This window comes from Crocodylus siamensis, chromosome 9, assembly GCF_052110815.1.
Source record: "Crocodylus siamensis isolate JL-2025a chromosome 9, ASM5211081v1, whole genome shotgun sequence".
In the NCBI taxonomy this organism is placed as follows: Eukaryota; Metazoa; Chordata; order Crocodylia; family Crocodylidae; genus Crocodylus; species Crocodylus siamensis.
The window spans coordinates 13,167,043-13,187,701 of NC_143403.1; positions in this window are offsets into that span (position 1 = coordinate 13,167,043).

Genomic DNA, 20,659 nt, shown 5'->3' on the forward strand with positions numbered 1-20,659 from the left:
ATGGGGATGAACTTTCTTCCAGTCTGCCATGCATTCTCTCCACCTTCCTCTAGGAGCATTTTGGGAAGGGATATGTGGCCATAGAGACTTTTGAAAGGAGGCTACTTAATCCATATAGTTTGGAAGAGTTGGGATGAATTTTCTTATCCCACAATAAAAGAGGAGTGATGGTTTCCCCCACCCCTTTACCACATAATGCAAAATCAGAAGTTAGCTACATTGTGGACCTTTGGCAGTGCTGAAATCACCTTATAAGATAATTTTCAAGGCTTCTTTGGTGACAGGACTTAGATATTTTGGGTATAGGATTTGGCTGCAATCTGCTATAAAAGTGGGCAGCAGATTTATAGTCCTTGGTTGGCCTAACTGAAACTATTCCAACTTCTGTCAACTGAAATTTTGACTATTAAGACAGAAATTATGTGAATGTTAAACACGATGTAGGCATTAATTAATGTAGGGCCCTATGTTCTAATATGAATTTAGTATTCATTTTGGAAAGAAAATAGATCTTTTTATAAAGGCAGAGAAAAATCATATATAAGTTTAGCTAGAAAAAGGGAGCTAATAATTATGGAGAGGGCTCATTGTAGTTCCATATCCTTGAGTTTTTAGCCCTTTTGAATTTCCTTGTGCTCCTAATTAGAACTACTAAGTGCAATGTCTTTGGAGGAATTTTTTTTCTACATTACGTATTCCTGTATTCAAATGTCAAAATTTATAATGAGGATGATACAAATGACTCAGTTCTCCATAGGAACCTGTTTTAAACTTAAGAATATTCAAGTACTGCCACCGGAGTAAGTAGAACCCTAAAATTATTCACGTATAGCTATCCTGGATCATAAAATTTAATCTATTCCTTGCTAAAGTAATCTCTTTGTTATAGAACAACCTTGTACAGATGGGAAAAGTTTGATTTCACTAATCTGCAGGATAGAGAATAACATTTCCAAGATGCATATTATTTCATGAAATGAATATTCTTTCTTCATGGGCTTGGCTTCACATCAATGTCAACTATTTCCTGTGGTCTAAGAACATGATGACTAATTTAAATACTTTCTTTTTGGGGGTTATTGGGATTTGGGCAGAACTGAACCATGAAATTTACACCACACTTTTAACCTAGTAATTCTTCAAAAATAAAGAAAGAATGGGGAGTTTTATTTTCTCGTTGTGTTTGAATTCTTCCAGTCACGTTCTAAGTGTGGTCTGTTGGATAGGACCAGAAAATAGGTGTCCAGATTGTTCATAAAATACTCCACTCAGTCAGTGAACTTGAAGTCACTGAATTCTTTGCATTTGACTTATCCAGGGCTAAAATGGGGATTGATACTTTAAGTCTGGCTTTTGTTAATTAGGATTTCCATGTGCCCTTAATGCCCAACATCTCCACTATAGACACCTATAACAAATGCTATTTTAGAGAAGTAGGAGCTGAGGTGATGGGCAGTACTGGGCATTTTGAAACTTAATGTTTGTAATGATCTTTCAGGTCTTCAGAATATGGTGCTATAGAAGCTACATTATAGCTGTTGACACAATCACTGTCTGCTACTAGGGCTTCCAAATACAGATTTTTTTTTCTAACTGATGCTAGTTGTAGAGAGCTGCTAATGGTAAAGTGGAAAAACACAACTTGTAACAGCAATATGATTGATAAATTTGAATTTTAAGTATTCCTTAAGCAACAGTATAAATATTCTTTAACTATAACCATAACTAATTTGTATTTAACTGATTAGAAAAGAGGTGTGCAAGCTGATATGAAATCATATCATTCAGAATCATATCCAAAGTGAACTGAAATTAATGGAATGGAATGTTCCATTTCTCTTTGGATAGGACCTGGACATTAAAAAGGGTTGGCTTTGTAATAAAGCATATTGAATGAGGGAACTAATCTAAAATAAGCCACATAAATCCTGATATTACTCTATTGAAGTCATTGGAATAGTTAAAGGTTGAATGTAGTAAACTGAATTTAAAGTTGAGGAAGGCAATTCAGATGCTGTGTGAGAGCCAAGAAAAAAAAGATCTGCAAAGCCAAAAATATGTATTAAGCTTTTTCTTCTTTGTCTTGAAGCCACTTTATGTAGAACCACTAGTAGAGATGGCCATAAGCAGATGTTCTGAAGCAGAGAGATCCTCTAATAATCGTAGTGACTCAGATCACTGAGACTGGAATAGAAGGAAATGACTTGGGGGCCCTGTTGTATGACCTCAATAATTTTATATTTCACTTAACTGCAGCTGCTATGTCAACCTCCAGCTTATGGTACTATAGCTTGAACAAACATTCATCAAAGAACTAATTTTGTCCTAAGCTATTGATAAGCCAAAATGCAGCAGAAATTATTCAAAACATGGAATTTCCCTTTTTCTGGGGAATGTTTCCATTCTAACACATCATACTTCAAACTTTCCCATGGAATTCCCCATGAAAATTTCCCATGAAATCCCATCCTCCCCCCCCAAAAAGTAAAAAAAAAAAAGAGAGAGAGAAAAAGAAGGATTTTCTTTCTTCCTTTTTAAATTACTTTCACTTGATATTTTTCTGAAAATATTCAGTAGCAGCCCATAAAGTGACAAGCTGCAGAATATAGTCTATTTTGCTATAACTGGAATCGTAAAAAAATTCAGCATTGTGTCATTTATTAAAAACCAATAAGACTGCTTAAAACACATTTTCTCTTTCAAAGTATGTTCTGCTGATGTTGTAAACCATCTGACATTAACCAAGAAAATGGCATAAGCATTCACTATAGTAGTTAGAACAGCATCTGATGAGAGTATTCTAGCACAGAATATATTTTTTTATTGTACTGAAATATGAAATATATTGTTTGTGGATATATTATACTTATATATAGTAAGCACACAATCTGTTGAAAATGGGATGCTGTATCTCACCAGATTAAGCTCATAACACTATATGTATTTTAATTAACTGCCCAGTTTTGAAGTATGTATTTTCTCAGTGTCGCCATCTGAGAGGTAATTTAATGGGATCACTTGAATGTGGTCTTTCCATTGCCGAGATAATTAAAGAGTTTGAAAACTAGGATTAATAAATCATTATAGCAAGTTAAGATTCAATTAACATTATAAATGTTAATATTTTAGCAAGTAATTGACATCTGATTAGCATGTTACAAGGTGTAGTTGTTTAGATATTATTTCATTCTAAATCTCGCTTACAAAATTAGTGTATGAAACACAGATGCCCACATATAATTTTGCTTTATTTACAAGGCAACTAAACCTATCTTTATATGTGCTTGCTCAGAGCCACAACTTGCAGCATATGCTGAGAATATCATTAATTAATTATAATAAACTTTGCCAATATAATAAAACGTCTAAGGGCAACACAGCTGCTTAATCTAAATGACTCGAGAGTTTATTTTTGAACGCTGTGTTTTTTATAGTACTGATAGTTTTATGTCTAAATTGGAGGGCAGCTCTGTTTTAATTCGGTGTTTCTTAATGTTGAAAAGTCTATGCAAATGCTTTTGTAAAACATCAATGATGAGCTTTTTTGCTGGAGAAAATCTTAAGTATATAAGGAAAATGTACAAAGACACGTTTTGTACTTAAGTACTATTCCATTATATTGAACAATTTTAGATTGAATCACAAATTTTGTCTAAGGAATGTCAGTCCTAGGATTAAATTCAGACTAAGCAGTAAAACACCTTTAATTTTATGCTTTGCATTCTTTGTGTGTTTCAGAGCTGATATTATAGCTGTCTCATGAGGGCACCTGAACTTTGATTTCCAGCTTATTGGGCTGGTCATGCTACATTCTGCAAAGCATCACTTGTGAAGTGCTGCATGCCTTCTATTCCAGTTGAAATGGATAAAGAAAAAGATGAAGAGTCTTATTTTTTCTTGCTTTTCAAGGGCCAGATTCTGCAGCTCCTGCGGGGTATGTAAAGTGGCTGGAGGTAGCCATTCACATTTCTTCTGTGAACGGGGCAATCTGTACCAATTTACCTTTCAGGGAGATGACCGAGACTCTTCTCATAGAAGCTGCCTCCACTCCATGCCCAAGACATTTCAGTGCATATATTCAGGAAGGTTAGATCAAGCTAAAAATGGCTACCCAATCTAAGGTAAGTCGGTTAGTGGGGAGTTGGGGTAATTGGAGCGGGGTAGGGCAAGCAGGCTCAGGGGAGGGATTGGTGAGCATATAACATATCCCCATCCCTCCCACCCCTTCCCTCTCTGGGACTAACTTCTTTGGCTTGCAACATTAAATCAACATCATTTAATGTTGATAAAACCAGCACTGGAAGCATCTTGTGCGATGAGGGGTTTGGTGGGTTCAGGAGTGGGGGGAGCTGGCTGGTCTGTGGAGGGAAGGTTGTCAATCTGGGGGTGGGATGAGGGACTGGAGGGTTAAAAATAGCCCATAGCCAGAGGGGCAGGTAATGCAACCCCAGGGCTGGGGCTGGTGGCTGGGCTTTCCAAGCCATGGGGTGGTACTGTACAGAAGTTAGGAGAAGTTAGAGCAGTCTAAAAATGACCAACCCAATCTAAGTTCAACCACCTCAGACTGGTTAACTTAGATCAAGTCAGCCATTTTTAAACCAGTCTAACCTTCCTGGAACTTCTTTACAGTGCACTTAGAAGATACATTGCTACACATGATGCTACATCCCTGTCGCAATGTGCTAAAGGAATGTAGCATCTGCAGGCAAAATTCAGGATGCTGCAGCTATGTTGCTGTAGTGATGCACTTCCCCTTTATAGCGTGTCACTATGATAATGTAGTGCCTAGAAATAACCAGTATGAATTGTTACTGAGCCATCTTTTAGTACTGCAGTAAGGAAGTATTAAAAGTTGGCACAGTAACAACAGTGCCATAACAGCAGGTGTAGACATGCCCAAAGTGACCTAACTAGGGTTCTGAGTGTAAGGTCTGCACATGGTCAAACTAAGTTAGATGGGTGGCCATTTTTAATGCAATCTAACCTACCCCAACCTACCCGAGCATATGTATGTGCCATTCTTTCAGAGCTCATTTCTTTCAGAATACTTCCAGGTGTGGGGCCCTAGTAATCTCATAAGCAGAGGCAGTATTGGTCTGATTCTGAATTTCTCTTTTGCTGTTTGTCCTTCAAATCTGAGAGTGATCTGGGTAGGTAGGTATTTTCTTTAAGAAACCTAGATGTGTGGTTTCCTTTACCCCTTCACCCTCCAAATCCAGGCAGGTTGACTTTCAACCAACAAAGACCTGCACTTTGAGTTCCACCAAGAAAAGCTGGTCTAACCTAAGAGTATGTCAAGACAAATGCAAGTGCTTATCCTCATTGAAGAACCCAGAATATATAGGCTTACTCTGTCATTTCCAGGCTCAAATCAAGAGAAGCATCTGGCTGTTTGTGCATTATTATTCCCTACCCTCAACTAAGAAAACCAATTTGTCATACTTGAATGACTTCCAGAATAGTGCTTTCCCTGGTCCTGCTTTTATACGCTGCATTGTAAAGCAAAATTGAAGAGTCCAGGAAAAAAAGCCACTTTCACAGACTAAGAAATACCTCCTATTTACCCTTTAAAAAGAGGCAGGCAAAAATAATTTCAAATTTGGATGGGGTGGGGAATGGGGATTATCCAGACAGTAACTGAATGTCAACATGCAGCCTACAGCATATTAGAAATTAGGTAAGTTAGAAATACTTCAACAGTGAGGAGTATAATAGAAATCCTGACAGGTCCTGTACTGTAGACAGCTTCTGGGCACCAGTGTAATAAATGAACAGAGATCTATTTGATTTTTTGTTAAAAGTGAGAAGCCCCTAGAGTTTCATGTTACTTCATTTAGTACTTGGTGAGGCTGTTTATATGAGACCTTCCCCTACATTTTAAATCACTTATTGCCGCTTTGGCAGTGTCTGTTAGATTCCATTAGATTCATTAGCTCCTCTAAAGAGCACTGCTCTGTGGAAATAGCTGAAACAGCTGCCCTGTGTAATTTTGTTATTGCTTTAATTTACTCAGAATCCCGTTTTAGTAGTCCAGCTGTCAAATATAAAGAGGAAAAAAACAATCACTATAAAACCACTTTTTACCTTACTATCCTTATGTATGCACTTTGCTCAGAGAAACAGGGAGAAACAAGCAAATGGGATTATTTTTTTTGAAGGCATTTCTCTCAATTGTTGCATCTGGATTTCAGCATGTGGTCTGAGGTGCCTCCTCCCCTCTGCAGACAAATCCAGGTGATCTGCAGAGGAACTTCTCTCACGTTACAGAACAAGTCAGTTCTCAAGTAAGGCTGCCTTCTGTACTGTGCTCTTGAAAATGTCCTGCTCCTTTTTGATTAGGATTGTCAAAATGTAAGTCAATGACATTACAAGCATTTGCAAAAGTACAAATTACCAAACCCTCACAGATCTTTAGGTAGGAACATTTGGGTGAGTTTTTATTCATAGTAACAATATTGGTGGAAAGCAAAAGTGTTTGAAGATCACTCGGGTATTCACAGTTGTTTTGGCCATCTTACAAATGTTTTGATTTAATTCTTACATTTAATTATTAATTAAATAGATAAATTGCACACACACTTCTTCAGAAGTTAACTTTCAGGTGGAAAAAATGGGGTCTACTATTGATTAGGTAATAAGTATCCCAGTAAGTATTATGAAGAAACATCAGTAGTATCAAGTAACATCAGGTTACATGTAGAACAAATATTCAACCGCAAATACTCATGATAAATATTCTGGGACAGGTTCAAGGGCTATTTTTTCATTTGCACTAGCTGTGTATTGAACAATCAGTAATAAAACACAAATTAATAGCAATTCTAACTTGAAAATTTAGCACCTTGTCAGGGATAATTTATGAATAGCTCAAATTACTAAAAGTGCAATATAATTTGCTCACAATAAATCATTTTCCCATGATTACCCATTATAATAAAGTAGGTTTACTTTATCTTGCTTGCTTGTTTCTGTTCTCAGATGGTATTTCTTTATACAAAAAAGTCATAATTCCTATGGTAAAGTTGTAGGATTGGTCTGATATTGGGCACACTGCAGTCTTCAACAAAGTTTCCACATTCAGCTCTGCTCAGTTCCAGGTGTCTGCATGGAACCTAAGCACAAAAAGCTTTCACATTTCCATGTGATACAGGTAGCTAGCTACAGGGTCCACACCTTAGTGATTAGGATTAACAGAAATAGTTCTTGGTCACTTTTGTAGCAAGACTTGAAGAGATCTGTTTTCAGGTATTTCCAGTTAAATAGACTGAGTACCTCTGGAACTGAGATAGGCCTAAGACACTGCCTGAGACTGGGGTCAAGTATTTAAAAGTAAATTAGGAAATATTTTGTTCAGAAAGCAAAAGTCATGATCAAGAGGGGAACTCACTTTGGTTTACAGAAAAAATGTGGGAATATTGGTTTTGATTATTGAAAACTGGTCTGAAAGAAGCTTTGCTCTTTAGGGCTACAAGACTTACACCTCTAGAATGGGGAGTTATGGGCAGATTTTGAATTGACTGAAGTGGGGTGCAGCACACTATCCCTTAGACCAGCAGTTCTGAACTGGGGGTACACGCACCTCCAGGTGGTATGTGAAGCTTCATCAGGGGGTACATGAGATATATTTCATACATTGTCTAACACAGGTTGAAGGACCTAAAAAAATTAATTTCCCACTGAAAGGGCATACGTGAAGTCTCATTTTGAGACCACGGGGTATGTCGACTGAAAAAGATTCGGAGCCGCTGCCTTAGACCATGAAGGGAATTGAGGCAAGGTGTGGCTGGAATTCCTGGGGTGGCGGAGGACACTAGGTTGCTGGGCGGAGAGCAGGCGTATAAAGTTGTGGGGAAGACCCATCCCAGCTATGACAGCTGTCACTGTCCCCAACTGACCTGTTGAGGGGCCCAGAGCTGATTCTGCTTGGTTCAGCCAGGGACTGTGGGGAGCAACTGCATGGGTTCCTTGGTAGGGTCAAGGACAAGGGTAGGAGCACACAGTTTCCTCCTTCCATCTCATGCTCCCAGCCCACCCCCCTGCAAGTATACCCCACTAGCCAGGAGCAGGGGCTGGAAAAAAGAACTGTGCACTACCACTTCTGTGCCCAAGTACGCCAGGCTCCCCGCACAGCCACTCCCTGCAGTGCAGGGCAGGAGCAGATCAGGAATGGCTCTAGGGCCTCCCCTGTGACTGCCTCAGATGGGGACAGCAGCAGCAGCACACAGGTTCCTCCTTCCAGCCTGTGCTCCTGGCCATTGGGGTATACCTGCAGAGACAGGCAGGGAGCAGATTCTGGAAGGAGAAACCTGCACAACGTCACTGCTGTCTCTTGTTGAGCTGGGCACCCTATACATGTGTAGCCTATGGCTAGAGCAGGGCAAGAATGGATCTGAAGTTCCTTCTGCACCTGGGTCAGCTAGGGACAGCAGCAGCAGAGGTGGAAAAGGGGTGCATCTGCATTGCTGCACCTCCCCTGTATCTAGCCTTGCAGGGGGCCTATGAAACTCCTTATGATTTAGATAAACAGGGTATTCAGCAGAGGAAAGGTGATTGCCTACCAGTGAGAACCAGGGAAAATATAGATGGGCTAATATACCGCATCATTGAATTATGATGTAAACCAGATGATTTCCCTCATACACAAATTCATTTCCCTGAACTGGTCATAAAAAATAATATATAACCTGTATATTAACAACTCCTTTTTTCCTATTCTCTTCTTATCCCCATCCTGCTTTTTTCTCTCTTCCTCTCTTCTCCCTCTCAATTGAATATCCCAAACTGGGAAATTAAGAGTTAAACAACAAGGAACATGTAGTGCCAGGTGTACAAATTCAATAGACAAATTATTTCTGGTATATCAGAGTGGGACAACTTATGGGCAAGCTTTCATCAACTCTTATCTTGGATGAAATAAAATGTGAGTTTGTGGGGAGGAAAAAGCAGAGATCCTTTTGGCTTTTGGCCTAAACTTTCAGCCTGTTAATGAGGATTACTATTGTATAATTCAAATGGACATGGACAACTGTCTCTCTCTCTTTCAATAAAACATCACCAGATGATTTGTCTAAATTGTGCTGCTGTTCATCCAACTTCTGAAGATGACACTTGACAGTTGATTGACTTACATTTGGCAGGCGGGAGGCTATCTGTTAAAGAAAAGAGAATGTGTAGCACAGTAACTAACTCCTTTCCTTCTCACTGTTTGTCTTTTATTCCCTCTCTGTTTTCCTCCCTTTTTAATATTTTGCACACCTTTGTTCAATATGGAATACAGAGTCAAAGACATTGTTTTATATTTCTTGGTATGTCAACTGCTTCATTCATACTCATTTTTAGGACTGGATTTTTTTTAAAGCTTGGATATTGCATTACCCTTTTTCCTTGGAGAAATAAATTGTGAAACAATTACAAGTTGGTATTATAGGAAAAATGCCATCCATAAATCCTAATGTATTGTAAGATCGAGAACAAAGACATATACTAAAGCTATATACAAAATAGAGTCCTATATAAAGTTCTAACAATATAAACTAAATCAGAGAGTAAATTTTTCAACCTGCACTGACGAGCCGAATAGTAGAGATCAAAATACTTGCTGTGATCACCCATAGGTTTGTCACTCATATGCAACAGAGAATCATTTGGTGCATACTGAAGTCATATTTGCATTTGTTTATTAAAAACTGCACCTGTGTTTTTGCATTTCACAAAGGCATTTTGCTTGCCTCTCTGCTGAGAGTGATAATGAATGATTATATGTGGATTCTTGGTGGTGTAAGAGAGAAAGGAATCTGGTCCAGCTCCTTCATTTTCTCTGTTTCTCTTTCTTATTCCATATTGGCTTTCCTTTCAGAACACCTGCATACCCTGGATTACATTTCATTCATCTGTTCTCCGCCAGCCCTTGTAATGTACTCACAGATGCAAAGTCACTGGTCAGCACTTTCCGTGTTACCTGGGAATATTACGGTTATTATTTTTTCATTTGAAAATGAAAACAAGGGGAAAAGTACATATAAACAAATTTAGCTACCTTTATTATAATTTTAGGGGTATATTGGCTTAAAACTAGAATTTTTTTTTTTTCTAAAAACAGTAATGGTACAGAATGATCAAGACATACATCAACATGGGAATTCATATCAAAGCCTGAGTTTAAAGGGGAGGCCTTGCACTATGACTTAAAGGTCAGCAAATCTGGTCTGCATCAGACTAGGAGAAAAGATGAGGACCACTTTATTCCTAAACTGTGATGCCTTCATGGAACCATGGCTGAAAGGGACTTAGGGGTCATGATTGACCATAAGATGAACATGAGCCACCAAGGAGATGGCTCTGGCTTGCATGCATAGATGCTTCTCAAACAAATCTTAGGACGTCATCTTCCTGTTGTACTCAGCCTCAGTGAGGCCGCAGCTGGAGTACTGCATCCAATTCTGGGCTCCACAATTTGAAAAGGATGTGAAGAAGCTTGGGAGAGTCCAGAGGAGAGCCATGTGCATGATCAGAGGACAAGAGAACAGGCCTTATGATGACAGGCTGAGAGTCATGGGACTAATCAGCCTGGAATGGCATAGGCTCAGGGAGGACCTGGTGGCTGCCAATAAGTATTAAGGGATATGCATCAGGATCAGGGGGAATGCCTGTTCACCAGATCACCCCAAGAGATGACAAAGTCAAACTGTCACAAACTCCTTCAAGACTGTTTTAGACTGGACATAAGTAAAAACTTCTTTCCTGTCCAAGCCCCCAAGGCCTGGAATAGACTGCCCCCAGAGGTGGTGCAAGCACCTACTCTGGACTCTTTTAAAAAACATTTGGACACTTATCTTGCTGGGATCCTTTGACCCTAGCTGACTTCCTGCTTCTGGGGTAGGGAGCTGGACTCGATGATATTTGAGGCCTTCCAGGCCTAATGTCTATGAAATTTATGAAGTGATGGCTAGGACCCTTGTCTCACTGAGTTCATCAGGAAAAGTTCCATAGACTTCATAAATAGATTTTACCTGCTGTCTGTTACTGAAATTCCTCATGATAAATATATACTTTCCAAATTACAGTAATTTTAAAAGCCTTCTGTTAGAGTGTGTTTATTTCTAATATTACTTTTATGCAATTTGAAGAGTTCACAGACATGCCCTTTATTTTTAATTATTATTAATATGTTTCCAAATGTCAAAGCTTGTATCTCCAACTTTATGCTCAGATATACAATATGCACTAAAATTGAGGAACATATATGAAGTGTGAAAGATGATTTTTCTGCCTAATATAGAAGCACTGTATTTTGATCCATGCTTCATAGTGCAGGTAGCTGAGAGTCAGTTGTCTTAATGGCTTAGTGTTCTTCACTGCACAGGTGTTTACTATTGTCTCCCCTTTGTAATGGTCTTTATGTTTTACAGATCAAACTGACCTTTTCAGGGCAATTTTGCTGTCTTTTAGGTATTTCTGGTCTCCTCCTTTCTATTTCACAGCCCTGGAAACTCCTTAATTCTTTTCAAAATTGTACAGCCACCCAGTGGCATCTAGAGTTTCAGTGGGCACATCTACACATCCATTAATGCACCATAATTATGGTGCATTAAGTTTAGTATTTGTAATAACGTGCTTTTGTGATTGCACATTAGCACATTAGCATGGTTTTTGCTTGTCGCACTCAGTAGAATTTATCTACTGCACGTTTAAGGTCTCATGCAGGTTTGCCCAGTTTTAATTAGGTGGGAAAGGGTGGCTGAATCAATTGAAGATTAGAATCTATCTCTGCTCTATGTAGCTATAATTTTAGAGAGATTTTTTTTTTTTATTCTGCCTTGCAATAACAACATACTTATTATATTCTGGGAGTGTTGTATGTGAGAAAATACAGTATTTATATCTTTTCTAACAGCTGTCATGCTCCTGTCCCTCTTCCTTTCTTTTCCCTTAATTACCTTTCAGCCTGCTGTCTTGATGATTAAAGGCCAAATACCTTGCTTCAAAGGTTGCAATAAAGCATGTGGCGATGTTCTTTTTTATTTGTTTTTTTTATTGATTTAAAGAAAAATGTAATACAAACAGGAGAACAATTATATATCAACTATACACAAACTGTGATTCTATTTCCTGCCAGTGTTGATTTTGTTTTAGGATTATGTTGGAAAAATATGGGATTTCTATTCCTTTTCACAGCCTATGTATGCAGCCTACAATATGCCATACATGTATGAGTTTCTGCATCTAAATTTCTAGACAAAGAAAATGTACTTACTACATAGTGGTCTCAAAATTCAGATTAGGTATTTCTGCTTAGGAAAACAGCTAAAACTGTGTGAATTTTTAGTGCTTGCTTAAACACAAAAACAGATTTGTTGAAGTTTCTGGGTTGCTTTTCTTCAGTTTTGGTGGGCAGTTAATAGACTTTTTGTAGTCTTCATAAAGTCATGATGAAGCAAAACATTATCTTCTGTTACTGTTAACATGAATTTTGTTCTCAGAATATGGAGTTGGGAGAGATCTCATGACGGTTTCATAACATCGTAGTTCTGCTTTGGAGATCTCAGCATTTTAAATTACTCCTGCATAGATGTCCATACCTTCTCTAATCTCTTTTCACTTTTCACAGCTCTGCAGTCTTCACAAAGCTTCCATAGGTCCCTTTGTTAAGAGTAGTATAAATAGCTTGGACAGCTTTGCTTTAACTTTAGGTTTGGACAGTGCAGCACCTCTACTTTGCCTAGTCTATTTTGAGGTTCCATCATCTTAAAGTCTTCACACATTACCTGATGATCCTGTAAACTTGGGACATTGTATAGTACATCAGGTATTATCTGTCATCTTGGACAACTTCCTCCAACTGGCTCTGATAGAAAGATTTAAACAGGTAGTAGTGAACCAAGCAGTTTATTTTCCCCATGTGTATGACTCATGTAGGAATCACTTTATCTGTACACTTCTGATGAAACAGTTAACCTGCTGCTATAGCTGCTTATTCCTTGGGATCGATGATTACAAAATCCCGAAGACTCCCTGAAAAATGTTGGCATATTTCCCTTGAAAAACAAATTTTAATGAAAAAAAATCCCATACTCAATTCAGAAACCCTTGAACAGTTTCACTTGTGCCATGCTCTAATTCTGATGAGAACATTCATTTCACAATGGCTATTCAACAAACAAATTGTCTCACTATTTGAAATAAAAAGATCAGATTAATTGGTTGTCTGTCTCCCATTAACAGAACTTTCTCTTAAACTGATACTTCCCTTTCAAAGGGTCTTCATATGTTGAATAGACTTAATTTTCTGTGAAGTTTCTCAAACTTTATTGTTTTCATTGTGCTGGTTGGCTTTGCTGTTAAGGGGGTTTATTATGTCTGTAATCTTTCCCAAGTGGCTTCAGTATAAAATAAAATACAATATAATGTAATAACACACAGTTAGTATTTATACTTCAGGGTAAACCAGGTCACAGAAAGGAAATAGGAACGTTCTTTCTCTCTCAGAAGTACTCGCTTGTTTGTACCCTGTTTGATAAACTTCTTTAAGAACCACTACCCTGAAGAAAAATGTAGAATTTGTCTCTCTGTAGTGCAGCTTATATGGGCCCTTATAACCACCACTGATTTATATAGTACTATACTATAATTGACTCATTCCATCTTTTCCGTTGGAAAAAATATATGTTTAAAATACTGGGCTTTTCAACCAGTATTTTCTAGTTGAACGGGATCAAGAAAAAGTTGTAGTTACTTAAAAATACCTGTCTTTGAGCTCTGTCTTATCCTGAATTTGCAATGGTATGAGCCTTATCAGCCTACCATTTTTGTTTGTTTAAATTATTTTAGAAAGCAGCAGAAGTGCCATTTAGCCAGCAGAAATGAGCCCCAGAAGACATGGCTGAGGCTGCATATGAGAAACTATTTAAAGTCCAATTTCAGCCTTGTATAATCAGAGCTGTGCTGTTGGGGAAAACACAAGCCTGCAGCTGTGAGGCATTCTCTCTGCAGAAACAAGGCTGAAGATTTTGACTGAAGTGTGCCTATGACTAAAACCAAGAGGCTCTTGGCTATAGGGTCTTGCCTCTCCTATCACTGTCAGACTAATTGCTACATTTGGGGTGAAGAAGGAATCTTACCCTATGGTCAGGTTGATATGGATGGTGGGGTTTTTTTGCCTTTCTCTGAAGCAAGCAAGGTGACCCTCTTCCTGGAATCTCCCAAGCATGTTTTATCAGTGCTTGCAGCAGCAGGACATTGGCCACTGCGGCCCTCCTGCTTTGCCTGTGGCAGCATAGAGTGGCATGCCTTCTGACTGTTTGGCAAAGTTGCCTGTGTAGTTTCAGTAACAGGTTAGACAAAAATGTGTATGAGGTGTTTTGGATAAGGAAGATCTGACCTCAGGCAGGGGGCTGGACCTTCAGAGTTCCCTGCCAGCCCAAATTTTCTATGAGTCTGTGAAAGAGTAGACTTCTCAACACCATCTATTCCTCAGATAAATAAATCAAGCAGAACTTTCTTCCCAGTTTCCTTTTCTAGTGTACAGGGGCCCACCCTAATTCCTCATGAGATAGATACACAAATTCTTACTCTTTGTCATTCAGAACTTCAATTCTTCAACTATCATAATTACTCACTTTGGTCAGGGACCACAGATAACACAAGCATGTATGTCTCTTGTAGCATCATAGAATCATAGAAATGAAGGGCTGGAAAGGGCCTTGACAGATCAAGTCCAACTGCTTTGTGCTGGGGAAATGATCCCAGGAAAGCGTCTGTCCAATCTCTTCTTGAAGACTTCCAAGGTTGGGGACTGCACCACCTCCTTGGGAAGTCTATTTCAGTTGCTGATCACCCTTACCACAAACAAGATCTTCCTTACCCCTGAAACCATCCTTTAACAGTTTATGGCCATTACTCCTTGTCTACCCCTGGGGTGCCCTAGTGAACAGTTTTTCTCCCAGGTCCCAATATGCACCCTTTACATACTCATAGATGGCCACCAAGTTCCCCCTCAGTCTTCTCTTTCCCAGGCTGAACAGTCCCAAATCCCTTAGCCTTTCCTCATAACATTTGTCTTCCAGGCCCTTAATCATTCTTGTAGCCCTGCTCCGGACCCTTTCAAGATTCTCCACATCTTTTTTGAAGTGCAGTGCCCAGAAATGAGCAAAGTACTCCAGCTGGGGTCTCACCAATGCTGAGAGGAAGTATCACTTCCTTAGCCTTGCTCATGATGCATCAGCTAATGCATCCCATTATGTTATTAGCTTTGGTGACTACAACATTGTACTGGCAGCTCATGTTCATCCTATGATTAACCATAACCTCAAGGTCTCTTTCAGCTATTATGCTGGCCAAAACATCTCCTTCTAACCTACATTCAGGTTGCTGGTTACTTCTCCCCAGATGAAGCACTCAGCATTTATCCTTATTGAACTGCATCTGGTTCCACTCTGCCCATCTTTCCAACTTGTCCAGGTCCACTTGGATCACTTTTATGTGGAAAAGTGATCATGCTAGGTGTTATTCCTAACACCTAGCATGATCACTTTTCCCCATAAATTAGTATCATCGACAAGCTTGGCCAGCATACTTTCCACATCCTCATCTAAATCATTGATAAAGCTGTTGAAGAGCAAGAACTGAACCCTGTAGGACATCACTGACCATCTTCCACCAAGATGGTACAGATCCATCCACTAACATTCTCTGGGTTCGACCCCTTAGCCAGTTCCCAACCCCTCTGACTGTGGACTCTGCCAGCCCACAACTCCCTCCCCCCCCCCATTTTTTTAAAAACAGCACCCTGGGAGACCAATATCTAAGGCCTTTTAAAAATCCACTTATATGGCATCAACTGCATCTCCCACATCTAAGAGGTTCATTGATTGAAAATAAAAGGAAATTAGGTTGCTCAGACACTACTTGCCTGGAATGAAATCACGTTGGCTATCCTTCAGCATCATACCTTCTGCCAGTCTCTCACAAACGGACTTCTTTATAATTTTTTCCAAAATGTTACCTGATATCAAGGTCAAACTGATCAGTCTATAGTTTCCCAGGTCCCCCCTCCTCCTCCTCTTCTTAAACATTGGTACCACAGTGGCCCTTTTCCAGTCTGCTAAGACCTCTCCTGAGCACAATGAGCCATCAAATACCTTCACCAATGGTTCCACAATGACTCCAGCCAATTTCCTCAGCACTCTTGGGTGTAGTCCATCTAGTCCTGCCCACTTGAAAACATTCAGCCGCTCTAAATGCTGCCTTACCAGTTCACATTAGTAATAATGTTGTTTAACACATTATCCAGAAAATTTCAGGAGGCAATGCTTATGGACAGTACTGAACTGAGATAAAATCGAATCTAAAGTTTAAAGATTATATGCTCCAATAACTCAGTTGACTGGGAATATTTCTCCTATTCTAAATCATCACCATCTTGTTTCCACCTAAAATTTTAGTCCTTTTCCATGTTCTCTAGTCTTAACTGTGCAGAACTATTATTGCCATCCAAAATCAATCAACATTTCTCTATTGGTTAATTATAGTTTCTCCTTTTAGAATATCCTATTGGTATCTTCAGTGTCTTGACTGGTGAACTTTTTCCTAACTTATCATTTGTAATTTAATTGTGGGAAATTTTCAGGTGAAGAGAAAACAAGTCTCCATTTGCATAAAACCTACCTGAAAACATAACAAAATTGTATCTTTTATTGGAGGGCTAGAAACAGCATTACCAATATTAATTCCTAAGAAAATTGTATCTGTTTCATAGATTTCATAGACATTAGGGCGGGAAGGGAACTCACAGGATCATTGGGTCCAGCCCCCTGCCCAAGGAACAGGAAGTCAGTTGGGGTCAGATCACCCCAGCAAGATGAGCATCCAAGAATGTCCTAAAGGTATCCAGAGGAAGTGCTTGCACCACTTCTGGGGGAGTCTATTACAGATTCTGGAGTCTCAGACAGTAAATAAGTTTTTCCTTATGTTCAGTCTAAAATGGACTTCCAGCAGTTTGTGACCATTAGACCTTGTCTTCACTTGGGATGCCCTGGTGAAAAGACATTCTCCATGGCCCTTTCCCCTCCTCCTACAGACCTACTTATGGGGGGTCATGAGTACATATATACTCATGCTCAGCCCCCCCCCCCAATGTCTCCTTCCACCTGTGGTAGGAATATAGCATTCTGCTATACAAGGACAAGCCTGAAATCAAATTATCAGTCACTATCCATGATGTCTTTAATACACAAAAATTCTAGCATGCAGTGAACATTTTTATTTTCTCTTTTTAAGTAACTGTTTCTTAAATAAAGACCTATTGGAAATATTAAGATAATGACAAAACATAAATGTAGCATTCCAAACTTCTTAGTAGGTTTTCAGCAATCAAATGCCAATAGATCATGTGGCACAATAAACATTGGAGAGGTACAGGAGGAAAAAAAACAATATTGATATCAGCACCTAAAGTCTTATTATGTGCAGTTGCGGAGGAAAGCTGAGAAGTGTGTATCAGCAACTTTTTGAACTGTACAAGAAAGATCCTAATTGTAGCTGATTCATTATTCATCAAAGAATCAATCTGAGAAACCTAAAGGTAAATTCACTATAGGGCTATTCCTCCTGTAGAATATGACATGAATAATGTGGTCATTCTTTCTTCGAAGGAGGTTGCATTTGAGTATCTCTGTAGTTTGAAAGTTTTGCTGTTTTTTTAATATTGACGTAATTTTTTCCTTTTAAATTTTCTGCTCAAAAGAAACCAAATTTCTTCAGGAGATAACTAGGGAGTCTGATCTCTGCGGTACCTTATAAGATAGACTTCAGGAGCTTTGAAGAGTTAAAAGGGTGCTACTAAATTGGAATGTAAAGTGGATATGTGTTCCAGTGGCAGATAGTGCTGTTACTATTATTCTGACAGGAATACATCTGAATATAGATCTTTCTCTAAAGATCCATGGTGCTTTATCAGTCTTGTGTATTATGCCAGTCAATGTTGCAAGGCAGGATCTTTCATTTCTTTTACACTGGGTTAGGATATGGACGGGAAGCACAAAGCTACTGCCCCATCTCTCAAAGGTTTCATTTACAAAGGCCCAATAGTTTGAGTTATCAAAATTTTAGACCATACACTTTCAATTTACTTTTGTAAACCACGTGTCATGTTTTTGTTTAATCTGAGCTAATTTACAATTCTGTGTCTTCCTGGAAGTGAGATTGCATTTGATTTCATTCTTCTGTGCTATATTACAATACATTTTCAGTAATTACATCAAATGGGAAAATCAGATGAAGGGATAGATCTTTTCCCTGAGGAATTATAGTTTAGGTATGGTCTACGGGTTTAATAGGCAGGTTAAGGTGAATGAATTGGGTAAAAAGGGCTTGTATGAGATCATGGCCCATGCAAGTGAATGTCCATGCTAATAATATTACTTTTTCATTATGATGAGATTTGGACAGAGATGGATTCACGCTGTAACACACGGATCAGATTTTTTCCAAATGCCATTGTTATTTGAATTTGGGGGTTTGATTTCATCCATAATAGCAATCACGGTTAACCACAAAGGTGAAAGCTTCAAACATTTTGCAAAGTGCAGAGATATTAGGATTTTGGCTTGTGCTGATCTGTAGCTTTAGGCAAACATTTCCATTCTGTTTCCCCACTCCCCCACCCTGTTTTGGGTCACAGTTAACCCAGTTAATCATTACATTTAGAATTAAATGTACAGCTCTGCCCAGTATCTAGGGTTTAGGGTCAAGGGAAGACTGATTTCAATAACACGAGAGACAAAAACAAATTTTTTGAAAGAACCACAGCAACAGAGAATTGAAGAACTCAAACCATGGAAGTAGGAAGCTACATACAAGTCTTGCTATTTATACTGGAAGAAATGTTGGTGATTATAAGGTGATTGTAATCAAGCCCAAAAGGGATGAAATTCAAGACACCGATTACAATAGGGCCGGGGGTCAAAATGAGACTAGTCTCTTTGGTTAAGTACAGACAGTCAAAAAACCCAAGACTGAATCTTCACAGGTTAGTCTAAGCTATGTAGACTGAACTCACAAGCAAGTGAACCAACATACACTTTTGATTACAGAAATGCAGTGACATGCTTGCAGTGGCCTGGGCTAGAACCGGGGGTGGGGACAGGACTCTAAAGCATGCCTCCCTGCTGGTTTGGAGAAGAAAGCTTGGGCCAAGGCTAGCTCATCCACCCTGGGGGGTGGGGGGGAGGGAGATTGAGAGAGAAGTGCAAAGCATCCTGGGATGCTGGGGGACAGTGAATTAACTTGAATTTGGAAGGCATCTGGGACAGAATTTCAATGAAGTGATTTAATCTAAATCAGTGAAGTCTGATACTATATCCCTCCAGGTTTACCAGTTTTAGCTATTTTGAAAGCAGTATATGTACACTGAACATCTGTTGTGTTACAGATATGACCTGATTTGTGATCACTTAGACCAATTTGTGTAATTTTTGTCCCTAGCCCTTAACTAAACAATGCAGAATCAGGATGCATCCATCTGTCCTCTTAATGAGTCAAGGAAAAATTCAGCCACATATTTAAAGGTTATGTCATAATGCATACAAACAAGCAAGCAACATTGAAATCTATGAAAAACTTTCCATGTGAAAATTTCTAACTTCTGGGAACTTAACTTTGCAAATTTAGTAATGTTATTGTAACTCAAGGAATTTTTTAGGTGCAATTATAAATTTCTCTTTTAAAAACTGTTAAAAAGTTAAACTACTAGATTAGGTGTGTTTGAACTTCACGTGTAAATTCATTAACCATTTGGAAAACATTTACTACCTTAACTGCTGAATTTACTGGAGAGAGCTTGAGAAGAAAAGGAATAGAAAAAACATAGAAACTTTGATAGTCTGACAAAGCAACCATTGAAAGACAATCTGAGTATCACAAAAGTAAATAAAGTAAATAAGTAAATAAAGTGTTAATGACTAAAACTGCACAGATCCAAGAGGATAAATCAAGAAAATGTTATTTACAAAGTTTGTTAGTTTCTTGATTAAACCGGCATACCCAGTAGAATGTGCATTTGCCACACGGTCTTCTTTGTTTGTATCATACCGAGCCATGAAAGTCAATTTAGTTTTTAAACTAGATCAATTTCTTTCCTAAATGAGCTGAGGTAGGGTCACTCATCAGTAAACCTCTGTCAAAAAATCTTTTTCAGATTGTCCAGCTTTGCTCTTTAATGGCACCAGCTTGAATTAGACCTTAATGTTATGTCACTTTAAATTAGTGGCTTGAGCTCAAACATGGCCATAAAAAGAAAAAAGAAAACCAACTAGGGTAAACAGTTTTCTATCAAAACAAATCAGTCCAGTTTACACATAACTTCACCGTCAGTTTTGTCTTGCCACTCCTCATTGTGTTATTGGTTTAAGTTTTGATAATAAAAACCAATACGTGGAACTTTTCAACATTTTTATATTTTTATGTAACATATATAGAAGAAACAACATTTTCACACTATGGCTCAGCATCAAGCTTTCTCAGAGAGCTCTTTACTCTGGTTCTACACATTCCCATCAAGCTCTCAGCAACTAAGCTTATGATGTTCATCCTTGACTGGTGTCTCAACCTCTTTAATCACCCTTTCTTCTGACCAGTAGCTAAGTGTTGCTGCATTTGATGTCAT